Below are 7,058 nucleotides of genomic sequence, written 5' to 3'. Positions count from 1 at the left end.
CAATTGAGCCGAGAACAGTTCTCTGTGGAAGATAAATGTCATGTTTACTAACATTCTGAATGGGAATTTTTACCATTTTTGTCGGCCCACTGGGTACATGTACTAACGAGGAGACCGGCTCTAGCCCCTCAGGGCAGCTGTTCCCTATACTTGGCTCAAATAGCATTGTTCCCCCCTTGGCCCATGCTCTTACTCTGCACTTCACCTCCCATACCTTGCCCGCAGGAATAATGAGTCCCTTCTTCCGAACACACACAGGGTACTGGAGGAATGTCTGATCAGGGCCCGATTTCTGAAGCACAGAAATCAAGGTCTCTACTGTGCGTTCACTGACACTCATGGCTTCTTTCAGTATGGCTCCAATGTCGACCTGTTCATTATTCTCTTTGATCATTTCTGCAATCACATTGCTTCCTAAGAGAGGACAATTCACACAACTCGTACTGATTAGTATGGGCACTTGTATGTCAGCATGTCCATGGCTTCCACTCCGTATCTGCAACCCCACATTTACCCATCCATCAAAGGGAACCGCTGTGCCATTCGCTGCAGATACATCAAACGGTTGGTCCGGAATTAGGGATGAAAGTGGCTGAATGGTTACGTTGGGCAGTGCTTCCTCTACCCACGCCCTACTCACCACGGTCACTTGAGACCCTGAGTCAAGCAGCATTTGGAGTGGGACCCCATTGAGTGCACAGGAGACCATACATCGCTTGCCAATTAGTTGTGCTACATGTTTTTTTGATGTTGACTGACACTGCGTCGTCAGACTTATGGATGTTACTGGTTCCACCAAGTTGATTTGTACTGGAGGCTTATCATTGGCATTGATCACTGGAAGCCTCACTCCAGTGACCTTTCCCCGTTTCCCAGTGCCTTTCTTCGCAGACAGCCCACAGCTCTATGTCCTTCCTGACCACAAATGAAACAGTGAGGGCAGCTCTTAATGTTCTTCCGCACACAGGCCTGACACCTGCCCCTAGTCTCATTCATTGGTGTCTGGGGTCGCGTCGAGGATCGAGTCAGGGACAGACCTGGATCTACCTGAGGCGCCGATTCTGTAGGTTTAACAACTTGGGCAAAGTGTTTGGTCAGTGCGGTCACTTGTGCAGTCAGCTCGAGAATGGCAGCACGGTTAGCCTGTAATTCAGAGTCAACTTTGGTCTGGTTAATCTGGTCAGTTTGATTAGTTTGAGCAGCATGGACATTCACAGATCGATTTTTAGTCACAGTACTGAGGCGTTTCACCCTCTCAGCCTCTTCACTTGTGGACTTGGTAAGTTGTTCTAACAGGACATCATCACGAACCTGTAAATCGGTAAGGAATGGTTTGAGATCACATCTGACATGATAATTCTTCTCATTTAGCCCTTGATAGAGTGTGTGCAGAAATGTACCTTGGACAAGTTTTTGATCGTAACCAAAATCTGCACCTGGTTGTTGTGACTCAAACATAATTCTTTGCTTCAAACCCATCAGTCTATATAAAAATTGCTGTGGGGACTCACTGTCTCGCTGCTGAGCGGTACTGAGTTCGTTGAAGAGCTCAGTGCTGCTCTTATCTCTGATATGTGATCGTAATATTGTTTTTAACTGTGACATTGTAAAACCCTCTGTATCACTTAGCATGTCTCGGAATGTTCCAGGTTTAGTTATCTTCGACACAGTGCGGATAATCTCAGACTCGCTAAACCCTTCTTGTAGTCCCTCATCCATTTGTCTACACAGGCTACGGTATGACAGTTCAGACCCGGTGTCAGAAATCTGACCACCATAAATTTTGAACTCCCTCCGTGGAAACAGAGCAGCTACATCTGTGTACTTCACCACCTGCTCCCCCATACCGGAGGATAAGCCGGCATGTTCAGGAGGAGCACCACCCGAACTGTTGGCGATGATGACGTTCCTGACCGGTGTGGGGATGTCTCTCGGTGGAAGAGGTGTGACCTCAACTCCTCCTCTCAGGTCAGCTCCTTCCCCAGTAGGTTCCTCCGGAACATCAAGGAGCTCGCTGATCATGTCATCGAGGTGAAGGAGTTGAGACATGCCTTCATCTTCTATGTGTCTTAATTTGTCACCTCTGATGTAGTCAATAATCACATCAAACAGTTCTGGTTCACTAAGGCCCGCAAGGTCCTCAGTATCACTCTCATCCACTGCGCTGGCAACAGTTAGTAGCTGATTGACATTCAAAGCTAATAGTCTCTTTTGGATCTTGAAAATCAATACCCGTCGTGGAGTTGTGGGAGCCATCGTTAGCCCCTGAAGCCTCTACTCTCTGGAGAACGGACAGCACTACAGTCTTCCCTGAAGCTTTAGGCACAGGTTCTCTTCATAGCAGCTCCCACTCTGCCCACGATCCCGGACGAGCCCCCAATTGTAACCGGCCTCAGGCCTAGGGGATACCTGAGTCGGTTCAAACGCTTCACAGGCAGGTAGCACTGTGAACGACGAGGAAAGACGACACGAGACAACCGTGTTAATCAGCTTCACACAACGGCATTTATGACAACTGCGCATGCGTGAGCTGAGCCTACATCGCCTTCCTCTGTTCCATTCACAGGCGCGTAGCGCCCTCTCCTGACTTGGTAGTCTAATCGACTAACATACAATAACAGAGGTCGTTTCTAACCCCTTACATACACAGTGCCCTGAGAACACACACACATTTGTGTGAGTGTACACACAGAGCAGATTGGCTCACCACTGGTGAGTCACCAGTGAGAATGGTGTGTTAGTTCGAGATAAGATTTTCTGATGTCCTGATTCCTGTGATTCCAAAGCCAAATTGGCTTCTACTTGAAAGTGCCTTGGATCCTGTGGAAAGCTACAAACTGGTTAGCCATAGCAGTAAAAGATATTTCCCAATGACTGTGCCGTCTTCAAGTTGTCACGTTCCGAACGAGGCAGAGAGCAGCTGACTTGTTGGAAGAAAATGGAACATCTGGATCCCCAAGCAGGCGACAGAGACAGAGGTTCGTGTAGGATGTTTAATACAAGACAACACAAAGCACTGGTCCAAAAAAAGAGGAGCAGGGGGATAATCAAAAATAAATAACACTAAAACACGACGGAGATGGGGTGCAAGGGGAAACCTGACCCGCATACTACGCCAGTGGCGAAAAACAAATCGCACACGGTGGTGCAGAAAAGGCACAATTCTGAAAGAATGCAAAATTTACGGGACGTGGGGGGGAACCTCGGACCGAGTAAACACGAGCACCGAAGATAGAGAAAGTCCAGGGTACTGGTGGGTGACGAGACGAAACGCAATAATGCGGCAAATACGGGGTGACAGCGTCCCGTCTAAATATGGGACGCTGTGCAGAGTGCAAAATCATACTACAGCTCTTTGAATTTCTTAAGCTGGGTTCGATCAAACCCTTGGGGTTCGGCGAGACGATGTCAGGGGTTCGGCGGAGCCTCCGCTGACACACTTCTGTTAATTTCGGAAACGGAACATTTCGTCCGGCCCCAGAGGTCATTTTATCCGTTCTTAGGCCCGTTTAGCAATCGGTAGAGCTCCGGGCAAAATGGAGAAATACCACAGGAAATCATGTGGGCAGTATAGAGTCAGAAGCCTATCAAAACGGAAAAGTGAATACAGAGAGAGAAGAGAGGCCAGGTAGACTGCTGCTGCTTCCCCCATTCACAACAAATGAACAGGCTAGCCAGTAGCTTGCAGTAATCAAAGTGTGACTGTCGTCGTAGTACATCGTTTTTATATTTTATCCATACTATGTCGGGCAAAAGAAGAAAGTGGTCGGATGAATATGTACAACAGTCTCATTTATCACGGAACATGATGAGAGTGAGCGTCCTATTTGCATGACTTGCAACGGCAAGTTGAGTAACTCTAGCCTAGGACCAGCAAAACTAAAGGAATACTTCATCAAGCTGAGTAGAAACGGCTCGCATGCTGGCCGCACTCAAGTCCGCCGTGTTTCCCACTATACTCTCAACGACTCTTGTCTCTGTATTTTTTCCCCAAAATGCAAGACTCTCATCCACTCAACAGTCCTTTGTGCTGCTTATTGTTGTTACATTATCCAAACCCAGCTGTCTTGGAAAGCCTGTCTACACACCCTGACCTGTCTGCCAGCAATTGCACACTCACACTGACACATCAGACAATTCAGAGTGCTCGCCAGTCGGCTTGTTGTCATTTCAAAACTTCTACAAAATTCAAACTGTTGCCATCATAAAAATGAATTTAACTCTACAGGCAATGTATTGAGCATGATCGGCATATATTTGGTTGTATTGTCAACATGGTACTGAGCAGTCGTTTCAGTAAATTACATTTCAGGTGATAGTTATAATAATAGTTTTCTTTGAGATCATCGACACCACACCACACTGCAGCTGCACACTGCAGAATTACAAAAAAATACATCCCCTCCCCCACAAAAAAGCCGGACCATGCAAGGAATTAGTCATTTAGATTGTTAATGAAATCTCATGTCTTTTGAGGTCTGTGATTTCAAAAGAAACCACATTGCTTTAGATGTAACAATTGGCAGACTCTATGAAAAAAACAAATTGAAACTGTTAAGATTTTACATTGGCACAAAAGAAAATACTCCAACATCTCATTTGGATGAATGCAGTGAAGCTCATTCATCTGTCACCAACATGGTGGGAGAAAGTGCGCAATTGATTGATTGACTCTCTTATGTCTACACACACATGCACACACATCAGTTTAGGAACATTTCATTATTTGTACATTGAGATGTAAAACATCTGTCATGGTCAACCTTGCGTAGGGCAGTCTACAGTTGTATTTTCCTTTTGTGTCTACAATTGATTTCATGGTTATTATTCATTCAATTTTCCATATCACTTATTCTCCTAATGGTTTCGGATATGGTGCCACTTTCAGTTTGACCTAAAGGTTTGAAGTTGATATGTCATGTAATGTTGCAAATATTTGCACTGTTCAAACAAAAGCAATTCTTTTTGTACTTGATATTGTATTCCATTTATATGTTTGTGATTGCTGTTCATACCAATTTGTCAATGTTAATAAAATTTGTTCCAAATAATTCATGTTTTTTTTAAACACAAGACACCACCTGCTGACGAAATTGAAGAGTGACAATTATGTTATCATTTACAGGCAAGTGATTGTGTACTGGGGTGCAGGAATACTATTCAGATCCACATTGGTTAAGTATTTGTGGTTAAAATCAGCAACCAAGACAGTATATTTATTGACACCCAGAATGATTTGACAAATGAACATTTCATATTGATCAAATATGCTTTCCTTATACAGTAACAAAAACAGCAGACAAAAAATGATTTAAATTGTGATTGCTATATATTATTCGTCCTCAAATGTATCCCAATAATCCATTTAAAGTGAAGTGATAAAAGAAATGATGAACAAAGGGTTGAAGAAATGGCAATGGTCGTCGGATTCAGCCTTCATTAAATGTTACTTCGAACCAGTTGAGGAGCCATAAAATGGTTTCACCCAAACACACACCAAAAAATATATGGTTATTGCTTTGAGTAATTCATGTTTAAATTTTAATGTAATATAATTCCAGTATGACTGGTATACGGAAACAAAAATGCTTTCACCAAAGGTTAATGTCTCTGACCCCTGAAAACATCATGCTTCTAATTTAGAATTGCAGTAAGGGCCTCTCTGAGGTGCAAGTACAAGTTCACAGCCTGATACGGCTCTTTTGGTGGCATCAGACCAGACTGGGCCATTAAGGAAGCACACAATACAAATACATCCGGATCACAAGGCATAGTTAAACGGAAGACACACTGGCATTTTGCATAGTTGAACTTGTTCATTGTCAACTGTGGAGAGGAAGTCCCTTGTGCCATAAAGTTCAGGTAAAGAATACATCACGTTGGGCCGACCACTGGGGACATTTATGTTCTTTGAGGGCCTGATGAGATGGCTGTTCCAAACACGGGCAGTATCATCCAACTCATCCTGTTGAGAATAATATCAGAATCAGAATCATCTTTTTTTGCCAAGTATGTAGTACACACAAGGAAATTGTCTCCTGTAGCTGCACTAGTCTCATCAAAAAATGGAGGCACTATACAGTTCTATTGGGGTTACTTTTTAGAGAGTTAATTGCTTGAGGGAAGAAGTTGTTTAAATGCCTGCTGGATTTGGTGTGATATACAGACAGATTTAGGAAGAGTTGCACAGTCATAGCAGCTCTTATGAGCAAGAAATTATAGAATTAGACTGCTTTTCTCTCCCTGCTCCCTCCTTTCTACCTTAAACTCGTCACTCATGTTTACTACTCTGCCCATCCCCACTTTTCCTTCATCTTTTCCTTGATCATTTCACCTTCACGCTATGTCCCCACACACACAGACCACTATCTTCTTTCCACTATCCGATTATTTACCTTCTTTTGTGTCCCATCAACACCCTCTCAAATACAAAAATACATATTTCATAAATGGAGCTACAGAATATATGAACTCACCTGAATAAGTCCCATGCAACAAAATTGCAGGATGCTTTTGTCCAGAAATACACCATCAAAGAAGCCATTGTCTCTGAGGTCTTTGAAGAGTGATAACCAGAATTCCATGCATTGGCTGCGAAGAAACCCCCACCAATATTCAATTCTTTGATCGGCGGTGCTGGCTCCATCCAAGTAACTGTCAAGGGTGCTGCCTGGCGGTATGGGCACCAGGAAACGCTGGAAGCCTTTAACATGACCATTTTCAGTCCCCAAATCAGCTCGAACGATTCGAGGACAACCTCCCAAACGGTGCACAACTTCAATGTAGTAACCTCCAATTAACTTCGGGTCACTACTTGTTGTGTAGGCATCGAGCCACATTATTTTCCTTGAAAAGCCATCAATAGCCCCATTGATGCAAATTCCAAACGGTTTCAGTTTGTCATATGAATCCATATGCCAAATAAAATTCGGCCCTTTCGAGAAGTAGTTTCGTCGTCTCAGACGTCTCCCATCTGAAGATGATGGTTTCAACATCACATACATTTTGAATTTTAAGGCTTCTAAGCAGATAATGTGGAAAATATTTATTCAAGGTTC

The 7,058-nt window shown here is 43.8% G+C and overlaps 1 long non-coding RNA gene across 1 annotated transcript; it reads right to left on the bottom strand.

The window, feature by feature from the left end:
* Window positions 1–5,175: 5,175 nt before the first annotated feature.
* Window positions 5,176–6,957, bottom strand: LOC148894624 (uncharacterized). Its single transcript, XR_016115792.1, has 2 exons — window positions 6,477–6,957; window positions 5,176–5,965 (listed from the first exon to the last, which is right to left on the bottom strand). It is a non-coding gene; the product is annotated as an uncharacterized LOC148894624 (long non-coding RNA).
* Between the last annotated feature and the right edge of the window lie 101 nt (window positions 6,958–7,058).

Source organism: Hippocampus bargibanti, linkage group LG08 (genome assembly GCF_051943395.1).
Source record: "Hippocampus bargibanti isolate YZ-2025 linkage group LG08, ASM5194339v1, whole genome shotgun sequence".
NCBI lineage: Eukaryota > Metazoa > Chordata > Actinopteri > Syngnathiformes > Syngnathidae > Hippocampus > Hippocampus bargibanti.
This window is presented reverse-complemented; position numbering and strand designations above follow the sequence as displayed.